This window comes from Oryctolagus cuniculus, chromosome 7 (assembly GCF_964237555.1).
Source record: "Oryctolagus cuniculus chromosome 7, mOryCun1.1, whole genome shotgun sequence".
Lineage (NCBI taxonomy): Eukaryota > Metazoa > Chordata > Mammalia > Lagomorpha > Leporidae > Oryctolagus > Oryctolagus cuniculus.
The window spans coordinates 44,448,341-44,472,565 of NC_091438.1; the positions used below are offsets into that span (position 1 = coordinate 44,448,341).

At 46.6% G+C, this 24,225-nt stretch overlaps 1 protein-coding gene across 6 annotated transcripts in view; it reads left to right on the forward strand.

Annotated features, from left to right (window-relative positions):
• The window catches only part of GATAD2B (GATA zinc finger domain containing 2B), a 109,824-nt gene that overhangs the window by 7,709 nt on the left and 77,890 nt on the right, over positions 1-24,225 (forward strand). For 2 of the 6 annotated variants that reach the window (XM_051857273.2, XM_017345861.3), the window contains exon 1: positions 1,441-1,661. The exons of 1 other annotated variant lie outside the window; for it this stretch is intronic. The gene's annotated coding sequence lies outside the window, so the exon portion shown is untranslated. Of the gene's footprint in view, positions 1-1,440; positions 1,662-2,531; positions 2,652-24,225 lie in introns of those variants that run through there. 3 more of the 6 variants (XM_051857275.2, XM_051857274.2, XM_051857276.2) reach the window with 2 other exon arrangements.

Consider the following 24,225-nt stretch of genomic DNA (forward strand, 5'->3'; position numbering starts at 1 on the left):
ATTCTGTCCTGGTTGCCCCTCTTCCAGGCTAGCTCTCTGCTGTGGCCCGGGAGTGCAGTGGAGGATGGCCCAAGTGCTTGGGCCCTGCACCCCATGGGAGACCAGGAGGAGCACCTGGCTCCTGCCTTCGGATCAGCGTGGTGCGCGGGCTGAGGCGGCCATTGGAGGGTGAACTAATGGCAAAGGAAGACCTTTCTCTCTGTCTCTCTCTCTCTCACTGTCCACTCTGCCTGTCAAAACAACAACAACAAACCTCTGGAACCCGTTATTTCTCGGTTCAAATCACTATGTGGCCACTATCCTGCTGTCTGACTTTGGGTTAAGTCTCTGAAGCTTAGATTCCTGATTCAAAAGTTCTGCCACTGAAGGTGCAACTTTGGACATGTTATTTGATCTGTGCCTCATTTTTCTCATCTGTAATACAGGACAATGATACCTGCCTCAATACTGGGGGGGGGGGGGATGCGATAATCCATGAAAGCTCCTAGCACAATGCCTGGTACACGGCTTCCTTGCAAAATCTTTAACGTTATTATTCCCTCAACACACGGACTCTATGATGCTCGGCCCCTACCCTCCACCTGCACGATAAACGCTGAGTTGCAGTGGGCCTAGCTGTTTCGGGGGCAGCAGGGAGGCCAGTGAGAGAAGCTGGGAGAAGCCCGGGCCCTGAGTCTATTAAGTGGAGGGTCTGTTTCCTCACTGTGAACCTAACCAGACCAGGAGATCCCAAGCGAGCAGCGAGGGCTCTGCACCCCGTAATTCCTCAGTAATTTGCTGGCCGTCTCTTTCTCTGCTGCCGTGGTTTGGTCACGCCAGGGCCAAACAGAGGTATGAACACCAGGAAGCTTAAGGCTTCGGGCGGACGGAGACAGGCCACACCCAGACAGACAGCAAAGGCCCAAGAGCCTACAGCTAGTTCTATCGTGAAATTCCTGGATTCTGTCGCGATGAAACCACCGCCCGCGGCAGAACCCAGCGCCGTTCGCCAGTCTCCATCTTTAGAATTGAAAGAATGAGAGCTGGCCGAAAGGGGAATCCTGGTTTTGGGAGACTAGGGTACGGCGGCTGCCTGGGGACCAAAACGTCTCTAAGGTAAAGTTGCAGCCTGAAGCGATTTTTTGACCCCCGACACTTAATGGGCTGTCGAAGACCCGGATGTGTCTGGGACTGGCCGAGGTACCCATTAACGCGCCCCCGCTAGACCATCCCCCTTCTCCGTTAAGGATTGGATCTTACAAACGCCAATCAACACTTCTCTGGCCACTCACTCTTCAAGGGTGGGGTGAAGTCCCGGCATCCCATCTTCTATTGGTATGGCCGAGAAAAGGAGGGCGGGGTGGCCGGCTTAGGTCGCCCAATGGGCGTCGTGGCGTGTGGGTAAGGCGGAGCCGAGGCGCTTGGCAGCTGCCCAATCAGCGTCCTTGTTTGTGTGGTGCCGCCGCCGCCGGTGCAGCCGCCGCCGCCGCCGCTGCCCCCGTCTGTACCGCAGTGTCTGCTCCGCCCGCCCGCCCCGGTCCGGCCCGCCCCCCTCCCCCACCCCCGCCCCTGGTCCCGTCAGCGGGGTCCGGAGCCCACTGTGCCGTCGCCTCTTCCTTTTTCGACGCCTCCGCCGCCGCCTGAGCAGGCGAGCTAGCCGGGAGTTACACCGCCACCGCCAGGTGAGGAGCTTTGGCCTAGGCCAGCCTGGCCGCCCGCCCGCCCGGGGGTGGTGAGGAGCGAGGAAGGGAGGGAGGCTGGGAGGAGGCGGTGGTGGCGGAGGTGGGGGAAGGGAAAGGTGGAGGGGCGGGGGGAGGGGAAGCGCCCGCGAGCCGACGCCCGCCCGCGCGCCCCCGCCTTGCGTCCCCCTCCCCCCACCCCGGCACCGCGCGCCCCCGCCTCGCGCTCCCCCTTCACCTCATCCCCTCCCCCCCTCCGCGCGCGCGCCCCGGTCTTTCACTTCGGCCTCGCGCGCCCCCAGCTCGTGTCCCTTCATTTCTTCTCCTTTTACTCTTTCTCCCCTCCTTCGCGCCCGGTTTCCCCCGCCATCCCCGCTTTCACTCACTACCTCATGCCCGCCATGCTCCCCTCCTTTCCTCTCTAGCGCGCCCCCCCTTTTTTTTTTAACTCTATCCACCCCCAGTGGTGCCCTCAGGGTGCGGGGGCCGCTCCCTGCGCTCAGTCTTGTGTTTGCCGGCGGATGGGACAAATGGGGATCCTTAAGGGTGAAGGGAACACGGGGTAATTATCTTTATTTAGGGAAAGGGATCAGGAGCGCAGAGCCTCACCCCTTTATTTCGTCGTCCACCGTTCCCTCGCTCTCCTCGGAGGAGAAGGGAATTGTCTCAGCCCGGGTGGGCACTTACCTTTGTAGCGATAGCCGCCCCTTTCTGGGGTTTCTGGGACACGCCGGCTCTGGCTGCTAGTCCAGTGCCTGAGGGTCGATGGAGCTGGAACTTACCTTTCCTTAGACAGACGGGGACTTGGAGTACTTTTTGCCTCCTCGCTCTGTTACTCTGACCCACGTTAGCCACTCCCGTGGCCTGGGACAGCATTCCTCCTCCATAAAGGTATGGTAGGCTCTTTGGCTTCATCTCCAGCATCAACTTCCCTCCAAATGAAAGATGTTAGCTCGTTGGGCTGGCAGTGAGTTGGAGCTGGAAGCATTAATGGTGAGTGGTGCGTGGTGCTACCTGAGCTAGCTCTCCGGCTTTTGCTTTGCTGACCTCTGGAGAATCAGGTAGCCTCCCAGGAGTCAGTTTTCTCATTTGATCGTGATTATTTGGAAGACGTGTGTGTGTGTGTGTGTGTGTGTGAGAGAGAGAGAGAGAGAGAGAGGTGAAGGGTATTGGATATATTTCAGCAAAGAGAAAGAGCAGTGTTCTCAGGTCAAACTGCAAAAGAGGGGTTTGGCATTATAGATGAAGGAGAAGAACTGATGCTTTTGCAGGTTTTAGGACATTTCTCTTCCAAAAATTTCTATTTTGAATGGACAGTACATGCCTGTGGTACAAAGTGAGAAAGAATTTTCCCTCCCACCTCTGCCCTACGGCCTTTCCAGTACCCCTCTGAGTGCACACGACTGGGTGTTTGTGGCAGCAGCATAGTGGCTGTCTGTTCTTCTTGATCAACCTGTTGGGGAGTTTAGTGCTAACTCTACTGCATTTTCTTCGATACACTGACCTAAACTCTTCCTTGAAGACCTTTAGCTGGTTGGATTCATGCTTTTGGTGCTGGAGCAGTCTTGAAACACATTTTGGGCAGATAATTGGTTGAGAAAGAGGCTACTTCTGGAGAAGCTGAAGGTGCTGCCAGGAAGGATGCGGTAGGTTTTGAGGGAAGGCACACGCCTCTCGGAAATGGTGCTTTTTTTGTGACTGTATCCATCCCTGGCTGCTTGGGGATGGGCTAGGACAAAGTTGGGCATTCCTTGGTCTTTATAAGCAAGTAAGTTGTATGAATACCTAGTTAATGGGGCTTACTTATCTAGTAGGCCTGTTGAGATTTTGGAGGAATATGGTTTTTAGTCTAGTGGCAGTGGTAATCATCGTAGAACGAGGTAGTAAGTAGTAATCAGCAGGAATCAGAAGTCTGGACCTGTAAGCTGAGTGATCCAATTTGAGAAGAGGTGAGGCTTACAGACTTTTGTACTTTCCATTAGTGAGGACATTCTCGATGAGGTGAGTGATCTGCAGTTGACAGCAGCATCCATCTTTATGACACTGTGGTTTGCCTTCCCTGACTGAGTGTAATGTCTGTTAACTTCCTGTCTAGAGGCAGTTCCAGTAGGGTCTGAGTAGAGGTTCCATTCAGCTACTTGTCTAGGAACAATGTAAACCAGCTTCCTCGATCAGGCCTTCAAGTCTAAGTCCAGGCAGTAACTTTTGCTGCTGTGTTTAATATAGGACCACAGTGTGGTAGGAGAGGGAGGTGTGAGGGATTTTTTCTGAGCTTTACAGTTTTAAAGTACTTTCAAAAGCCTGTTTGTTGTCCCCTCCTTTTTTAGTTTTTTTCTCTCCTTTCCAGTTTTATTTATTTTTTGGTGCAGGCTGGACTAGCCTAGACCTCAGGCTAGGGTTTTGGCTACAGAACAGCAGGGAGGAAGAGGTGTCTGTGTCAGTAAAGGCATCTTAATCATATCCTGGGACCTGTGGATTCTTCCTAGCTATGAGCAGTGAGTCTTGTATTTGCATGTAAAGCAAGCCTCTTGTTTCAATTTATTAATTTCAATTACTAAGTCTATTCGTTCTTCTTTTCTTCTTTTTCTCTGCCACCTATCAAGTTGGAGATGCATAGGTCGCAGCTGTGTTGTCCTGGTTTTGAGACTCTGGTGCATATTCCGCGTTAGCCGCCCCACTGGGAGTCATGCTGACAAGCAGCCCCTCTGCTCTTAGCTTAGAAGGCTCAGGTTGCTTGACTCATTGAGAAAAGCCAAACCAGCTTTGGTTGATTAGAACAACTATTAGGAAAATCGTTAAGATCTGAGCTACAGGTGGGACTGAGAGATTGAGGGACTTTCTTTTCCAGATTTTTGCAGTACTTACTAAACCACTGCATCATTACATATCAAAGTGAAACAACCAGGCATTTTCTGAGGTCATTTGGAGGAAAAGAAAAAAATAAGACACACACCCACATTGACTGTAAATCTAGTTCTGGTGTAAAGCTGTCAGTCCACCTTTTGCCAGGGGAAAAAGCCAACCTATCAGACAGTGCCACATGAAGTTGCAGTTCCCCTGCTGTTGGCTAACCCTGGGAAAAGATATATAAGGAAGTTCTGTTTTTGTTGAAAGGGACTAGCTTTTGGGGAGAAAACTTATATATTTATTTGAGAGGTAGAATTACAGAGGGAGAAACAGAGAGAAAGGTCTTCCATTCACTGGTTCACTCCCCAAATGGCTGCAGTGGCTGGGGAGCCAGGCTGATCTGAAGCCAGGAGCTTCTTCCTGGTCTCCCACACAGGTCCAGGGGCCCAAGGATTTGGGCCGTCTTCTACTGCTTTCCCAGGCCATAGCAGAGAACTGGATTGGAAGAGGAGCGGTTGGGACACAAACCGGCACCCATATGGGATGCTGGCGCTGCAGGCAGAGGCTTAGCCCACTGTGCCACATCTCCAGCTCCTGGGGAGAAAACTTCTGTTAGCCATGATTTTGGTTTATCCTCAGTAATCTGAAGGTTTTCCTATAGGTAATGATGGGGCTTTTGATGGCTACAGAATCCATAATGCAGGGAATCTCCTCACTTGGTTTAATAGTGCTGACAGCCTTTGAGAATAGGCCTGATTTGAAATGGACCCCTCCTCATAGTGCATCTTTTACCTTTGTCTTGTGGATGTATGAAATATCCCTAGACTCTGGAGCATATTCCATGTTAGCCACCCCACTGGGAGTCGTGCTGACAGGCAGCCTCTCGGCACTTAGCTCAGAATGCTCATGTTGCTTGGCTTCTTGAGAAAAGTTGTATCAACTTTGGTTGATTGAAAAAACTGTTAGTGAAGTTCATCCAGTAGGAGAGGAATGTCCCAGGGTCATTAGGGCTTAACCTGAAGTACTTCTTGGATAGTGGCTCAGTAGTTTGGTATCTCCCTCAAAGTTCCCTAACCTTTGCCGCTGCTGTAAATTGCTGTCAACTGGCAAGAAGCTTACAAGAATTTGGCGTTATAGTACCAAATGCAACAGATGAATGAGAACATATATTTTGTTATTTTTGAGGTATTAAATGGTCAAACCCCAAACCTCAGAAGGTCATAGTAATGGCAGAAGTGTCTTTGACAACATACGAATTGTTTTTAAAGAATATTTATGTATTTTGAAAGTCAGAGTTACAGAGAGGATGGGGGAGAGAGAGAGGTCTTCTATCTGCTGGTTCACGTGGGTCAGTTCAAAGCCAGGAGCGAGGAACTTCACATGGGTAGCAGGGGCCCAAACACTTGGGCCATCTTCCACTGCTGTTCCCAAGCCATTAGCAGGGAGCTGGATTGAAAGTCGAGCAGCTGAGAAATGAACTGACACCCATTTGGGGATGCTGGTGTCACAGGTGAGACATTCCTGGCTGTGCTGTGACACTGGCCCCAAGACATTTCTTTTGTTGTTTTTCATGCCTGGCTAGTGTATGTGTATATGTATGTATATTTATATGTGTATATGTATTTTTGGGGGGGTAAAGGTTTATTTATTTATTTGAAAGAATTGGAGAGATGGAGAGGTTTTTTTTTTTTTTTTTTTAAAGATTTATTTTATTTATTTGAAAGCATTACAGAGAGGTGTAGAGGTCTTCGATCTGTTGCTTCATTCCCCAAACGGCCACAAGGGCTAGAGCTGAGCTGATCCGAACCTAGGAGCTTCTGGGTTTCCCATGTGGGTGCAGGGGCCCAAGGACTTGGACCATCTTCCACTGCTTTTCCAGGTGCGTTAGCAGGGAGCTGGATTGGAAGTGGAACAGCTAGGATTTGAACTGGCACCCGTATGGGATGCCGTTGCTGCAGGCTGGGGCTTTAACTTGCTGTGCCACAGTGCTTGCCCATAATATACATTTTTATCTTTTTTTTTTTTTTTTTTTTTTTTTTTTGACAGGCAGAGTTGACAGACAGTGGCTCCCCAGCCACTGCTGTTGGTTCACCCTCCAATGGCTGCCGCGGCTGGCGTGCTGCGGCCAGCTCACCACACAGATCTGATGGCAGGAGCCAGGTACTTATCCTGGTCTCCCATGGGGTGCAGGGCCCACGTACCTGGGCCATCCTCCACTGCACTCCCTGGCCACAGCAGAGAGCTGGCCTGGAAGAGGGGCAACCGGGACAGAATCCGGCGCCCCGACTGGGACTAGAACCCGGTGTGCCGGCACCGCTAGGCGGAGGATTAGCCTAGTGAGCCGCGGCGCCGGCCCATAATATACATTTTTTAAAAAAAAGATTTATTTATTTAAAAGGCAAGGTGACAGAGGAAGAGACAAGATTTTCCATGCTCTGGTTCACTTCCCAAATGCCCTCAACAGCCGGGGCTGGACTCCACCAAAGCCAGAAGCCAGGAACTCCATCTGGGTCTCCCATGTAGGTGCAGGAACCTAAATACTTAAGTCATCATCTGTTGCCTACAAGGCATATTAGCAGGAAGCTGAATCTGAAGTATGGAGTAGCTGGAACTCAGACCAGGTACTCCAGTATGGGATATAGGTGTCCCAAGTGGTAGCCTAGCCTGCTGTGCCTCCCCCTGCCCTTTTCTTGTTTTTGGGATATATTTTAAAAATAACTCAGGTTACTGTTACCTGAACCTGAAAGTCTTACTGTAAGACTCCCTATCTAAACATTGTTGATTTTGCCTTATTTGGGAAGAAATGGCATTTGCAATATTCCAAAATATAGGCAGAAATATAAGTAGGGTTTATATTATACCCCAGGATTAATAAATTCTCATGATTGTTAAGGGCTGCATGGATTAAATGGAGGCTTTATGGAAACTTTTTTTTTTCTTTTTAAGATTTATTCATTCATTTGAAAGAGTTAACACAGAGAAGGAGAGGCAGAGAGAGAGAGGTCTTCCATCTGATGGTTCACTCCCCAGTTGGCCACAACGGCCAGAGCTATGCCCATCTGAAGCCAGGAGCCAGGAACCTCCTCCAGTTCTCCCACAATGGTGCAAGGACCCAAGGACTTGGGCCACCTTCCTCTGCTTTCCCAGGCCACAGCAGAGAGCTGGATCAGAAGTGGAGCAGCCAGGTCTCGAACTGGTACCCATCCGGCATGCCAGCATTGCAGGCAGTGGCTTTACCTGCTATGTCACAGCGCTGGCCCCTATTCATCTCTTAAGTAGAAGATATTTTTATAAAGTTAACTTTTTGAGAGTACTTAAATTCAGACTTCTTGAAAGGGGCGGGGGTAGACTAGTAAGTAGTAGATTGGAATAGTGTCTAGAGTGTAAAAGTTCTTTTTTTTTAAAGATTTATGTATTTATTTGAAAGAGTTACACAGAGAAAGGAGAGAGAGAGAGACAGAGGTCTTCCATCCGCTGGTTCACTCCCCAGTTGGCCGCAATGGCTGGAGCTGCGCTGATCTGAAGCCAGGAGCTTCTCTTCCAGGTCTCCCATGCAGGGTGCAGGAGCCCAAGAACTTGGGCCATCTTCTGCTTTCCCAGGCCATAGTAGAGAGCTGGATTGGAAGTGGAGTAGCTGGGTCTCGAACTGGCGCCCATATGGGATGCTGGCGCTTCAGGCCAGAGCATTAATCCACTGTGACAAAGCGCTGACCCTGAGTGTAAAAGTTCTGAGTCAAATATTAGCTTTGTCACTTATTAGTTATATGACTTGGGGTAAGGTTTCTCATTTTCAGATTCCCATTTTTTTCAGAATAAAAGCCAGTCCTTATAATAGCTTATAAGGTCTTAAATGATATGTCCTCCTCTACCTTTTTTTTTTTTTTTTTTTTTGAGAGGCAGAGAAAAAGAATGCTTCCATCCACTAGGTTACTCGCCAGATGCCTGTGATGGTTGGGATTGAACTAGGCCTGGGCCAGGCCTGGGCCAGGCTAGGGCCAGGAGCTGGGAATGCTATCCAGATCGCCCACATAGTTGACAGGAACTCAATTGCTTGAGTTATCATTGCTGCCTCCTAAGGTCTTCTTTGGCTCGAAGTTGGTTAGGAGCCAGAGCCATGTAAACCTGCACTCCAATATGGAACATTGTTGTTTTAATTGCTAGGCTAAACGCTCGTTCTCCTTTTCCCTTTTTTATTTGTTGTTACCTTAACTCTTTCTTTTTTTAAAGATTTATCTTATCTGAAAGGCAGAATTAGAGAGGGAGAGAGAGATGTTTCCATCTGCTGGTTCACTCCCCAAATGGCTGCAGTGGCTGGAGCTGGGCTGATTCAAAGCCAGGAGCAAGGAGCTTGTTCCAGATCTCCCATGTGGGTGCAGAGGCCCAAGCAGTTGTCTCATCTTCACTGCTCTCCCATGCCATTAGCATGGAGCTGGATTGGAAGTGGAGAAGCTAGGACTTGAACTGGCGCCCATATGGAATTCCTGTGTTGTAGGTGGCAGCTTAACCTGCTAAGCCACAACACTGGCCCCCTGGCTCCATTTCTGATTCCAGCCTCCTGCTAATGTGCATCCTGGAAGGTAGCAGATTACAGCTCAAGTAGTTGGGTCCTTGCTATCCATGTGGAAGACTTAGATTAAATTCTGTATTCCTGGCTTTGACGTGGCCCAGCCCACGGTGTTGCAGGTATTTGGGGAATGTATTCGTGGGGGGAAGATCTCTCTGCCTTTTACATAAATAAAAATTGTATCTTCAGCTCTTTTCCCTCACTCCTAATCACTCTTTTCTTCCTCTTTTCCATGGTATTCAATACTTATAATGTATGTATTTCTTAAATTTATTGCTTATTGGTTCCCCTCCTGTGATACAAGGTCTTTGAAGGCATGGATTCATATTCCTGCTATGTATTTTGGTTTTCTGTTTAGTGTCTAGTATAAGTGCATGGCATATAGTTAATATTCAGTTAATATTTTTTGATCAAATAGGAGCAGAAATAACCTGTATTCCCAACTTCTTGCTTATTACAAAAGTATGAATGTGGTAAGCATAGCATGGGATCTTAAAATGTTTTGTGAGCTTTAAAGTGTTATTTAAATAATGCTGAAATAATTGCCTTCCCATTGAAAGTTTTCACTATGAACTTAATTATCAAAGAAGCACCTTCATGTATATTCACATGAATTGTATTATGTCTTCTAAACTCCATTTCTTTGTTTCCAGTTTTCTGTTGTTTACTAAGCATGTCTACTTGTGTAGCCCATTGGCACTTCAAACTGAACATTCCCAATAGTGTCTCTTCCCCTTCTAAGATTCATGGAGTCATCTAAGACAGAAATACGAACATTATTGTCCCTTATTCTCCCATAATTCTCCCTTATTCATTATTTTCTAAATATTTCTGTAGCTTCTTCTTTATCTCCACTGCTGATCTCCTAATACAAGCCCACAACAATTCTTAAAATCTTGTCATGATCTCTTATACTTCTGTTTTTATTCTTACTCCTTTTTTGAGCTTCCTATCGTGCTGCCTTCAAAATGATGTAACATATATCTGATTTTTCTGCTTCCTCTTCTTAAATGTTTATTTTTAAATTTATTTTTATCTACTTGAAAGAGTAGTGGAGAAACACACACACAGATATCTTCCAAAAAAAAAAAAAAAAAAGAGAGAGAGAGAGAGATATCTTCCATTTGCTGGTTCACTCTCCAAATGTTCAAATGCTTAAAGCAGCCAGGGCTGGACCCAGCCAAAGCTAAAAGCCCAGAATTCCATTCATGTCTCCAGTGTGGGTGGCAGGGGCCCATATGCTTTTGTATCACCTGCTGCTTCCCAGGATGCATTAGCAGGAAGCTGGATAGGAAGTAGACTAACAGGGGCTTAAACTAGCACTCTGATATGGATGTGGGTGTCCCAAGTAGTGGCTTAACCTGCTGTGCTACACACACTCCATGCACAGGCACATGCCTGTTTCTGCTTCTCTTTCTTAAAAAGTATTCAATAGTTTCCAATTGTTAGAAATAAAATTGAAATTTTGTATACTGTTCAAGCCCCCTCCCTTTTTAAGAGATTTATTTATTTGAAAGGCAGAGTGATAGGGAGAGACAGATCTTCCAACCTTGGTTCACTCCCCGAGTGTCTACAACACCCAGGTCTGAGTCAGACTGAGGCGGGGAACCAAGAACTTCATCCTGTTTTCCCACGTGGTGTGGCATTTGGGCCACCTTCCACTGTTTTGCCAGGCACATTAGCAGGAAGCTGGGTCAGAAGCAGAGTAGTTTGCTTCAAACTGTTATTTTTTTTTTTTAAGATTTATTTATTTTATTTGAAAGTCAGAGTTAAAGAGAGAGGGCAGAGGCAGAGAGAGGTCTTCCATCCAATGGTTCACTCCCCAGTTGGCCGCAATGGCCGGAGCTGTGCTGATCCGAAGCCAGGAGCTTCTTTCGGGTCTCTCACGTGGGTGCAGGGGCCCAAGGACCTGGGCCATCTTCCACTGATTTCCCAGGCTATAGCAGAGAGCTGGATCAGAAGTGGAGCAGCTGGGTCTCGAATTGGCACCCGCATGGAATGCCTGCGCTTCAGGCAGGGCGTTAACCCACTGTGCCACAGCGCCAGCCCCCAAACTGGTATTCTGATATGGGATGCCAGCATCAGGAGGGGTAACCCAGCCTGCCATGCCAGAACACTGCTCCAACACTTAAAAAAAAAAAAAGATTTATTTATTTACTTGAAAGAGTTACAGAGAGGGAAAGGCAGAGGCAGAGAGAGAGAAGTATTTTTTTAAAGACTTTGTTTATTTGAGAGGTGGAGTTACAGTCAGTCAGAAGGAGTGACAGAGAAAGGTCTTCCATCTGCTGGTTCACTCCCCAAATGGCTGCAATGGCTGGAGCTGGACTGATCCGAATCCAGGAGCCAGGAGCTTCTTCCAGGTCTCCCATGTGGGTGCAGAGGCCCAAGTGCCAGGGCCATCATCTTCCACTGCTTTCTTAGGCCATCAGCATAGAGCTGGATCGGAAGATGGGCAACCAGGATTAGAACCAGTGCGCATATGGGATTCTGGCGCCGCAGGTGTAAGATTAACCTATTGCGCCACAATGCCAGTCCCAAGAGAAGTCACAATGCCAGTCCCAAGAGAAGTCTTCTGTCTGCTGGTTCAGTCTCCAAATGGGTGCAATGGCCAGAGCTGGGCCAGGCGGAAGCCAGGAGCTAGGAGCTTCTTCTGGATCTCCCACGTGAGTGCGGGACTTGTGGTGCTCCCTTGTGGGGGCCCAGGGACTTGGACCGTCTTCTGCTTTCCCAGGTGCATTAGCAGGGAGCTGGATCATAAACGGAACAGCTGGAACTCGAACTTGTCCCCATTTTGAATGCTGGCATTGCAGGTAGAGGCTTAACTTCCTGCACCACAGCGCCAGCTCCCTTGTTCACATTCTTTAGGATCTTTTCTTTTTAAATTTATTTGAAAGGCAGAGAGAGATTCTTCTGTCTACTGGTTCACTCCCATTGCCAAAGCCAGGGTCCTGAAGCTCAATCCAGGTCTCCCCATGTGGGTAGCAACGACCCAAGTGCTTGGCCTATCACTTGCTGCCTCCCTAGGAAAGCATTAGCAGGAAGCTGGAATTGGAAGTGGAGCCAAGCACTAAGATAAGGGATTATGGGAATCCCTGTATTAATGCTTACCCTTCCTACCTCCCACTCCACCTCCAGTCTTGTCTTTTTTTTTTTTTTTTTTTTTTTTTTTTTTTTTTAAGATTTATTTATTTATTTGAAAGTCAGAGTTACACAGAGAGAGAAGAGGCAGAGAGAGTGGTCTTCCATCTGCTGGTTCACTGCCCAGAATGCTACAACGGCTGGAGCCGTGCTGATCTGAAGCCAGGAGCCAGGAGCTTCCTCCAGGTCTCCTACGTGGGTGCAAGGGCCCAAAGACGTGGGCCATTTTCTACTGCTTTCCCAGGCCATAGCAGAGAGCTGGATCGGAAGTAGAGCAGCTGGGTCTCGAACCAGCGCCCATATAGGATGCCGGTGCTTCAGGCTAGGGCGTTAACCCACTGCGCCACAGTGCCGGCCCCTCCAGTCTTTTCTTTTTATCATTGAAGCCATAAATATTTGGTAATAAGTGTTTTGTTTGTATGCATTTTCTTTTTTTAATCTTTCTTTTTTTAAGACTTATTTATTTGTTTGAAAGGCAGAGTTACAGAGAGGCAGAGGCAAAAAGACAGAGAGGTCTTCATCTGCTAGGTCACTCCCCAAGTGGCTGCAACAGCTGGAGATGAGTCGATCTGAAGCCAGGAGCCTCTTCTGGGTCTCCCATGTAGGGAGACCAAGGACTTGGGCCATCCTCCACTGCTTTCTCAGGCTACAACATAGAGCTGGATTGGAAATGGAGCAACCTTGACTCGAACCGGAACCCACGTGGGATGCCAGCACTGCAGGTGGTTGCCTTACCTGCTGTGCCACAGCAGTGGCTCCATATATAATGTATTTTAAAAATTTTGTTTTTTTTTTTTGTTTTTTGTTTTTTGTTTTTTTTTGACAGGCAGAGTGGACAGTGAGAGAGAGACAGAGAGAGAAAGGTCTTCCTTTTGCCGTTGGTTCACCCTCCAATGGCCGCCGCTGCAGCCGGCGCACCGCGCTGATCCGATGGCAGGAGCCAGGATCCAGGTGCTTTTCCTGGTCTCCCATGGGGTGCAGGGCCCAAGCACCTGGGCCATCCTCCACTGCACTCCCTGGCCATAGCAGAGAGCTGGCCTGGAAGAGGGGCAACCGGGACAGAATCCGGCACCCCGACCGGGACTAGAACCCGGTGTGCCGGCGCCGCAAGGTGGAGGATTAGCCTATTGAGCCACGGCGCCAGCCATAAAAATTTATTTATTTAAAAATATATGAGAGGCAGAGAGAGGGAGCTCTCTATTCTATCCCTTCTACTGGTTTACTCCCCAAATGCAGTGGTTGGGACTGGTCTGGGTTGAAGCTGGAAGCTGGGAACACAATCTGGTTCTTCAGTATGGGTGGTCGGAACTCAATTACTTGAGCCATCACCTCTGTCTTCCAGGGTCTGGGTTCTCGGGAAATTGGAGTCAGAAGCTAGAGCTGGGACTTGAACCTAGATACTCCTTATACGGAATGTGGGCATCTTAACCTATGTCTTAATTCCTAGGCCAAATGTCCTCCTCTAATACTTTTTAATCGGTTACCTTATATGCAAATTTTCTAATTTTTTTTTTTAAAGATTTATTTATTTGAAAAGCAGAGAGAAAGAGCTTTTATCCATTGGTTCACTTCCCAGATGGCTACAACGGCCAAGGTTGGGCTAGGCCCAAGCCAGGAGCTTCATTTGGGTCTCATGTGGGTACAGGGGCCCAAGTACTTGGGCCATCTGCTGCTACTGCTTTTCCAGGTGCATTAGCAGGGAATCGAATCAGAAGTAGAGCAGCTCAGACTTGAACCGGTGTTCATATGGGATGCTGGCACTGCAGACAGTGGCTTATTCCACTGGACCACAGCGCCAGCCCCTTTTACTTTTTTAAAGAAATTTTTTTTGGTGGCTGGTGCCATGGTATGGTGGGTTAAGTTGCTGTCTGTAGTGCTGGCATGCCATGTGGACACTAGTTTGAGCCCTGGCTGCTCCATTTCCCATCCAGCTCCCCTGCTAATGCTCCTGGGAAAGCAACAGAGGACGGCCCAAGTCCTTGGGCCCCTGCACCCATGTGGAGACCCAGATGAAGCTACTGGTGCCTGGCTTTGGCTTGGTTTAGCGCTGGCCGTTGCTGCCATTTGGGGAGTGAACCAGCAGATGGAAGATCTCAGTGTTTCTCTCTGTTCCTCTCTGTGTAATTGATTTTCAAATCAAGAAATACATCTTAAAAAATAAGAATGATTTTTTTTTAAATTTTTTGACAGGCAGAGTGGACAGTGAGAAAAAGAGAGAAAGGTCTTCCTTTGCCGTTGGTTCACCCTCCAATGGCCGCCACAGCCAGCGTGCTGCGGCCAGCGCACCGTGCTGATCAGATAGATGGCAGGAGCCAGGTACTTATCCTGGTCTCCCATGGGGTGCAGGGACCAAGCACTTGGGCCATCCTCCACTGCATTCCCTGGCCACAGCAGAGAGCTGGCCTGGAAGAGGGGCAACCGGGACAGAATCCGGCGCCCTGACCAGGACTAGAACTCTGTGTGTCGGCACCACAAGGCGGAGTATTAGCCTAGTGAGCCGCGGCGCTGGCTAAGAATGATTTTTTTTAAAGATTTATTTCTTTGAAAGGCAGAGCTACACAGAGAGAGGCTGAAGGACCGACAAACAAAAAAGAGATCTCTCTGCTGGTTCACTCTCCAAATGGTTGCAACAGCTGGGGCTGGGCCAGGCTGAAACCAGGAAGCAGGAACTCCATTCTGATCTCCCACATGGGTGGTAGGGCTCAAGTACTTGTGCCATCCTCTGCTGCCTTTCTAGGCACATTAGCAGAAAGCTGGATCAGAAGCAGAATAGCTGGTACTCAGACCAGCACTCTAATATGGGATGCTGGCATAGAGTGGTGGCTTAATCTGCTGCACCACAATGTTGGCCCCAGTTTTTTTTCATTGAAAAAAATTTCATTTGTTTTCAAAGGCAGAGATCTCTATCTGCTGGTTTACTCCCCAACTACCTGCAACAGCCAGGAATGGGTCATACTGAAGCTGCGTGTCTGGAACTCAGTCTGGGTGTCCTGCTCGGGTGGCAGGGACCCTGTTGCCTCACAGAGTGCTCATTAGCAGGAAGCTGGATCAGATGTAGAGTTGTGGGACTCATACTAGGCTCTCTGATAAGGAATGTGGGCATCCCAAGTCTGAACTGCTGTACCAAATGCCCTGTCCTCTGTTTCAGTAACCCTGTGAGGGAGATATACCCATTTTACAGATGTGAGAACTCGATTCCCAAGGAGGTGGCGGTTTTGCTAGTATTTCACAGATTAATAAAAGTGGTGAATCCAACATTGTTGGGAAAGCTCTGTCAAAAAGTTGTAATCTTGGGGCTGGTGCTGTGGCGTAGGGGGTCTTAGCCACCTCCTGAAGTGCCAGCATCCCACATGGGGACAGGTTTGAGACCCAGCTGCTCTACTTCTGATCCAGCACTCTGCTATGGCCTGGGAAAGCAATACAAGATGGCCCAAGTCCTTGGGCCCCTGCAGTTACGTGGGAGACCTGGAGGAAGCTCCTGTCTCCTGGCTTCAGATCGGTGCAGCTTCAGCCATTGGGGGAAGTGAACCATTGGATGGAAGACCTCTCTCTGTCTCTGTCTCTATCTCTGTCTGTCTCTGTCTCTCTGTCTGTGCTTCTCTCTCTGTGTAATTCTTTCAAATAAATAAATAAATCTTCAAAAAAAAAAAAGTTGTAATCTTGGGGGGAGGCATTGCAGTGCAGTGGGTTAAGCCACTGTTTGGGATGCCCCATCTCAGGCATGCCCAGTCAAGTCCTGGCTTCTCTGCTTCTGATTCAGCTTCCTGTTCATGCATCCCGGGAGGATGGCTTCATTTGCTTGGGCCCCTGTCACCCACATGGGAGACCTGGATGGAATTCCAGGCTGATTCCAGTGATTTCTCTAGGTGCTTGGAGAATACTGCAGTTTGTTGTTCTGCAGTTGTTCAACCCTATCTGGGTTGAAAAAGTTTTAAGGGTTATCACTGGAATGAGAGAAATGACTGATTCTGTGTACTGATTTTTTCGGAGAACTAGTATGATGGCATTAGGCCAGGTATTTTTTTGGAACTTCAGCGGTATGGGGGCTATCCTTTTCCCCTCAGGAATCTTTGAAGGCAAGTAGTGCAGCTCAGCTAACTTGGCCTTTATCTTAAATGTATTCCCAAGAGAAGAGCTGCAACTGAGCTATTTTGTGGTTTCCTCCTACCTCTGCCTCATTATTCTAACATGCTAGAATGAGGAGAGTAAGGGTTTCAACCTGTGAGTGAGCAGAAACTCTTGAACCAGAAGAAGCCCTTCCTTTCTGTAAATAGTGGTATTACACTAAGAAAGCTGAAAAATCCATCATTATTTTTTCCCTGAAGTGTGCTGATACACAATACCATTGTCTAGTCTTTTAAAGATTGATATGTTAATCTTGAAATTAGAACAAGAAACAATGTGCCAAATATCATTTAAAGGCATAAGGATTATCTGAATGGTGTTCACCTTTGGATTCCAAAATTTATTCGGCAGTGTGAAGCTTTGTCTATTAGTGAAAATCATAATAACAGTTTCCCCAATAGGATAAAAGCTTTTGGAGGATGGGGTAGTTTTCTAGTCACTCTTTAATACTTAAAGGCTAGATTGATACATTGCTGTCAAAGGGATTGAAACAGTTGGGATGCAGCACTGGCATCCCATATGGGCACCTGTTCAATTTCCGGCTGTTCTGCTTCCCATCCTGCTCTCTGCTAATGTGCCCCAGGAAAGCAGCAGAGGATGGCCCAAGTGCTTGGGCCCCTGCACCCACATGAGAGACCTGGAAGAAGCTCCTAGCTTCTGGCTTTGACCTGGCCTAGCCCTGGCCATGTGGCCATTTGGAGAGTGAACCAGTGAATGGAAGACCTCTCTCTGTCACTCCCTTTCTCTAACCTTGCCTTTTAAATTAAATAAATAAATAAATAAAGTTCTATAGGAGTTTGATGTGAATAGCTTGCCATTCTTCCCACATAATTGGAGTTTATCCTATAGTAAGTGTCCATGAATAGATTAATGTGTTACTCTGATACTATTCTTATTTTGTAATTCAGATATTCAAGAATGCTCAAGGTCCTTAGCTGAATGTATTGAGAATTTGAAAGTTTGCCTTTTAAGAGTATTTTAAATTCAGGTATTTTCTTCCAAATAAATGGAAACTAGTACATTTTTTTCTTTTTTCTCTTTTTTATTACTATTTTTTATTATATATATTTTTTGTTTTGGATTTCTGTCTGAAAGAGTTCCCTTTCACTGGCTCACTACCCAAATGCTGCAGCTACTGGGTCTGAAGCTGAGAGCTGGAAATAGTCCAGGTTTTCCAAGTGGGTGGCAGAAAACCCTATTATGTGAGCCATCACTGATGCCTCCCAGGGTTTATATTAGCAGGAAGCTAGAGTCAGGAGCTGCAGCTGAGATTTGAATCCAGGTATTCCAATACGGGATTTAGATGTACCGACTGCTTGATTCAACACCCACCCCATCAGTATGGTTTTCTTATTGTACTAAGGCCCAATCCTAAGTTCTTGTTAGCCTGCATTATTAGCTTTTTACCTTCTGCTTGGTGAGATGTTTTCTAATTAAATTCTGTAAAATGCATTAATACTGAAATTCAAGGAATATGAGTGACTAGAAAAGGATATTTTGCAACTGTATTTTGCGGTTGACAAGAACATGATGGAAATACTAATTTCATCTTTGAAGAGCCTTTAGAATTCAAAGTAATACAAACTCTTTTTTATTATTCAAGATTTTATTATTTATTTAAAAGGAAGATTGACAGAAATGGAGGGAGAGAGAGATGTCTTCCATCCACTGGTTTGCTTCTCAGTTGCTTGTAATATCCAAGGCTAGGCCTATCTGAAGCCAGGAAACAGGAACTCCATCTGGGTTTTCCATGTGGTTAACAAGAACTCACATATTTAGGACATCTTCCATTGCTTTCCCAAGTAGGAAGCTAGATCGGAAGTACAGAGTAGCCAGGATTTGAAATAGGCACTCTGATAAGGATATTTGAGTGTCCCAGGTGGCTTCTTAACCATCTGTACCACAGGGCCTGCCCCAAGCCTAAATAGTAATAAGAGCTTTTTTTTTTTTTTTTTTTTAAAGATGTATTTTATTTATTTGACAGGCAGAGTTACAGAGAGAGGTAGAGACAGAGAGAGAGGTCTTCGATCCGCTGGTTCACTCCCCAGGTTGCCGCAATGGCTAGAGCTGCGCTGATCCGAAGCCAGGAGCTTCTTCCAGGTCTCCCAGTGGGTGCAGGGGCCCAAGGACTTGGGTCATCTTCCACTGTTATCCCAGGCCATAGTGGAGAGCTGGATCGGAAGAGGAACAGCCGGCATTAGAACCGGCGCCCATATGGGATGCTGATACTTCAGGCCAGGGCGTTAACCCGCTGAGCCAAAGCGCCGCCCCCCCCCCCCTTTTTTTTTAAAGATTGATTTATTTGAAAAAGTTACAGACAGGCAGAGCCAGAGTGAGCGAGAGAAGGGGTCTTCCATCTATTGATTCACTCCCCACATGGCTGCAACAGCTGGAGCTTGGCCAATCCAAAGCCAGGAGCCAAGAGCTTCTTCCAGGTCTCCCACACGGTTGCAGGGGCCCAAGGACTTGGGCCATCTTGTACTGTTTTCCCAGGTCATAGCGGAGAGCTGGATCGCAAGTGGAGCAGCCAGGACTTGAACTGGTACCCATATGGGATGCTGGTACTGCAGGTAGCTGCTTTACCCCACTACACCACGGTGCTGGCCCCCCTGAAAATTTGAGGCCAACTGATACATATGTACCATGTATATAAGCCGATTGTTGTGAACTATTTTGGTTGTTGTATGGCTTTGTACCATGAAATTTTGAAGTCTATCTGTTATTAAATAGTAGGTTCCTAATTTTGTCAGATATGAAAAATTTTATAAGACTATAACCAAGGTTAGAATCCTGGACATTCTTGGTTTACAAATTAAACCATTTGATTTTGGCTGATTGAGTACCTGATAATATTTACTGGGGGAAGTAAAAGATGATAAACTGTATCCAAAAGTAAAACTTAAGGGAAACATTTATTGTAGTGCTTAAGGAATGCTGGACTAACAGGGTCTTATCAAAGTGCCTGGGTTTAAGTTCTGTTTCTGCTCTTAATTCCAGCTTCCTGCTAATGGACACTCTAGAAGGCAGCTCATGATGGCTTAGGTATTTGGGTCTTCACCACCCATATGGGAGACATGGGTTGAGTTCCCAGCTCTGGCCTCAACTTGGCCTAGCCGGGCTCTTTTGGGCATTCGGAAAATGACCAAGGATGGGAGATTTTCTCTCTGCCTCTCTTTACATAGATTAATTAAATTTAAAAAACTTCATCCTACTACAAATAATAAACGAGTTGCATGGAGTCAACATTGTGGTGTAGCAAGTTAAGTCACCGCTTGCCATGGAATCCCATATCTGAGTTCTGGCTCAAGTCCTGATTACTCTGTTTCTCATCTGGCTTCTTACTAATGCGCTGGGAAGGCAATAGAGGGTTCCTCAGGTGCTTGGGCCCCTTGCCACCAGTTTGGTAGACCAGGGTAGAATTCTGGCTCCTAGCTTCTGTTTGGGCCAAAACTGACTGTTGCAGCCATTTGGGGGAGTGAATCAGTGGATGGGAGATCTTTGTCTCTCCCACTCTATTGTTCTTCCTTTCTAATAAATAAATCATTTTTAAGTGGATACTGTTATGGTACAGGGAGGCATTAGAAGCCATTACTCCCTATTGTTTTATGGCTTTATGTATTACATGAAGAAGTTGGCATTTTGCCTTATTTGATATTAATTTTTGTTAATGTGCTCCTTAGCACATCTTCCATGAGCAGATTAGACTGTGCCTCTTTTTGCTGGCTATTCTGAAAAGCTTTATCAGAGTGTCCCTCTCCCTCTCCCTACCTCTCTCTTCCTCTGTCCCCTTCTCTGTCACACTTTGTGTTTTTCTTGTACCCTCTCCCCTCCTCCCAACACACACTTGGTTCTTCTTTTAATATATTTGAAAGAGAACACTCATCTACTGGTTTATTCCCCAAAAGTCTGCAACGGGCAGTAGTGGGCTGAGGCTGAAGCCAGGAGCTAGAAATGCAATCCCGGTCTCCCACATAAGTGACAGAATCCACCAACACTGCTGCCTCTCAGTCTGTGTTGGTTAAGAAGCTCGAGTCAGGAGCTATACCCAGGAGTTTGTCCCAGTTACTCTGATATGGGACACAGGCATCTTCACTATTAAGCTAAATGCCTGCTCTTTTTGTTGTGCATAAATGGAATTTTCATGTCTGGATATGAGAAAATAGTCTGTTATTGGTCCTACTTTTAGTGGATAGTTCTTAAATTATTTTTTAAAAAATAATCATTTTACTTGAAAGGAAAAGTTATATATAGAGAGGGAGTGGAGGATACAAAGAGAGGTCTTCCATTTGCTGGCTCACTCCCCAAATGGCTGCAACAGCTGGGGTTGGGCCAGGCTGAAGTCAGGAACTAGGAGCCTTTTCCTACTCTCCCACATGGGTACAGGGCCCAAGCACTTTGGCTGTCTTCTACTGCTTTCCCAAGCACATTTTACAGTGAGCTGGAATGGAAGTGGTGCGGCCTGAACTCCAACCAGCGCCCATATGGTATGCATGCCTTGCAGGTGGCAGCTTAACCTGCTGTGCCACAATGCCGGCCCCTTTACCTAAATTCTTGAAAGCTTTCCTCTTTTGGTTAAACTAGAATAACATTTGTTCTTTATTCACTGAATTCCCTGTAGCATCTTTGAGGGAATATGCTTCCATTTCTCAATGAGACACACACAGGCTTTGTGAATTTAAAATAGAGATGTATTGGTCTGTCTTCTCACCTGTAGGAACATCTTTCATTGTATTATATATATACTTGCACCTGACAAGTAGTTATTTGACCTTTGTGTACAAATTACTAGTAGCTTACCAATTTACCATGAAACCATTTTTTTTTTACTGCAAAAGTAATGCCTAGTATGTAAAACTTAGAAGGGAAAAAAGAGGAAAAAATCTGTGCAGTAGTGCTATAATGATTAAAAGTATAACCGGGGGAAAAAAAGTAAAGCTCTAGAGTCATAAAGTTCAGGGTTTCTGCTCTACCACTACATAAATTTAAAACCTTTCACTTCAGTAAATGTTAGTTATTCTTATAAAAGATAGCTGTAAACTTGGCAAAGTTGTGTGTGTGTGTGATAAAATGGACATAATAAAAATTTTGCCATTTTATTTTTTCTGCTTTTTAATTTTAATTTTTAATTAGTTTTAATAGATTCAATGTGATTTGTACATACAATTCTAAGAACATAATGATATTCCTTTCTCCCTCCCCCCTTTGTTTTAAAGTATGTTCTTCAGTGACATTCAGTACATTCATGTTGTTGGGTAAACACTACCACGGTTGGTCTCCTAAATGTTCTTACTTTTCCAAACTGAAATGCTACCCATTAAACAACTCATTCTCTCTTCCTCCTCCCCTCTGGCAGTCACCATCTACTTCATGTTTTTGTGTGTTTGACTAGTTTAGATAACTCATACAAATAGAATCCTATGATTATCTCTTTGTGTCTGCCTTATTTCACCTATAATATCTTCAAGGTGTATCCTTGTAAGGTTAAATAATATGGCTTGTATGTATATTTTACATTTTGTTTATCCATTTGTGGACATTTGGGTTGTTTCTGTCTTTGGCTATTTCTGTGTGCTATTATGTGTGAATACTGTTGCTGTTAGCAAATACCTACTTGCATCTTGCATCCCTACTTTCAGTTATTTTGGATATGTATATCCAAAATTGGAATAGCTAGATCATGATAACTCTGGTTTTGAGGGACTGCCTTACTCCTTTCGCAATGGCTGTAATTTACATTTCATCAGCAATGTGCAAGGGTTCCAGTTTCTCTACTACATCCTTGCCAACACTTGTTATTTTCAGTTTTCTTTTCTTTTTCTTTTTTTTTAAGATTCATTTAGCTGAAAGACAGAAGTACACAGAGAAGCCGAGGCAGAGAGAGAGGTCTTCCATCCGCTGGTTCACTTCCCAACTAGCCACAATGGCTGCAGCTGCACCGATCAGGAGCCAGGAGCATCCTCTGGGTCTCGCACACAGGTGCAGGGGCCCAAGAACTTGGACCATCTTCTATTGCTTTTCCAGGCCATGGCAGTGAGCTGGATGGGAAGTGGAACATCTAGGACTTGAACCGGTTGCCCATATGGGATACTGGCATTGCAGGCGGTGGCAAACTATGCCCCTTCTTTTTCTTTCCTTCCTTCCCTCCTTTCCCTCCTTCCCTCCTTCCTGACAGGCAGAGTGGACAGTGAGAGAGAGGGAGACAGAAAGGTCTTCCTTTTCCATTGGTTCACCCCATAATGGCCGCTGCGGCCGGCGCACTGTGCTGATCCGATGCCAGGAGCCAGATGGCTTCTCCTGGTCTCCCATGCAGGTGCAGGGCCCAAGCACTTGGGCCATCCTCCACTGCACTCCCGGGCCACAGCAGAGAGCTGGCCTGGAAGAGGAGCAACCGGGACAGAACCGGCGCCCCAACCGGGACTAGAACCCTGTGTGCCGGCGCTGCAGGCGGAGGATTAGCCTAGTGAGCTGCAGCGCTGGCCCGCCCCTTATTTTTCTTAATATTTACTGTAATGGATGTGAAGTGGTAGCTCATCATGGCTTTGATTTACATTTCCCTGATGATTAGTGATATTGAGCATCTTTTGAAGTACTTACTGGCGACTTGTATTTTATCATTGGAGAAATTATTTATTCAAATATTGTTTGGTTTTTAAACCTAAAACTTTCTTTTCTAAAGGTGTATTTATTTATTTGAAAGGCAGAGATGGAGAGAGAGAGAGAGGTCTTTCATTCACTGGTTCACTTCACAAATAGCCACAACTGCTGGGGTTAGGCCAGGCAGGAGCCAGGATTTTCTTCCATGTCTCCCACATGGGTGCAGCAGCCCAAGCAATTGAGGTGCAATAGGGAGCTGGATTGGAGGTGGAGCTGCCAGATCTCCAACTGGCGTCCATATGGAATGCTGGTCTTGCAGGTGACAGCTTTATCCCTTGTTTTTTAATTTCTTTTTTTTTAAGATTTACTTATTTTATTTGAAAGGAAGAGTTAAGAGAGAAGGAGGCTAAGGGAAAGAACTTCCATCTGCTGATTCACACTCCCTAAATGTCTGTAGGTGCAGGGGCTGAAGCAGGCCAAAGCCAGGAGCCACGAGCTTCCTCTGGATCTCCCACATGGGTGCAGGGGCACAAGAGCTTGGACCATCCTCTGCTGCTTTCCCAGGCCATAGCAGGGAGCTGGGTGGGAAATGGAGCAGCTGGGAAGCAAAACAGCACTATGGGATGCTGGTATTGCAGGTGGTTTAACATGATAGGCCACAACGGTGGCCCCTCTTGTTCTTTAGTGTAGGAATTCCTTATGTAGTTTGGATGTTATTTTTATTCTAGATCTTAATCTCTTAAACATATAACTTGCAAATATTTTCTACTACCGTAGTGTCCTTTGATGTAGCAGAGTTTTTGCTTTTGATGAACTCCTGTTTATTTAATTTTTTTGTAATTTTTTTTTTTCCCGATTGAAGCCAGGTGTTTCCTCCCGGTCTCCCATGCAGGTGTAGGGGCCCAAGCACTTGGGCCATCCTGCCCTCCCAGGCCACAGCAGAGAGCTGGACTGGAAGAGGAGCAACCGGGACTAGAACCTGGCACCCATATGGGATACCAGTGCCACAGGCAGAGGATTAACCAAGTGAGCCATGGCGTTGGCCCCTGTGCTTTTGGTTTCTAAGAAAACAGTGTTAAACCCAATACCATGAACCTTTTCCCTGCTGGTTTTTCTTTTAACATTTATTTTATTTATTTGAAAGGCAGAGTTAGAGAGAGAGAGGTCTTCCATCCTATCTCCCCAAATGGCCATAATGGCCAGAGTTGGGCCAAACTGAAGCCTGGAGCCAGGACCTTCCCCCAGGTTTCCATGTGGGTGCAGGGGCCCAAGTACTTCGGCCATCCTCTGATGCTTTCG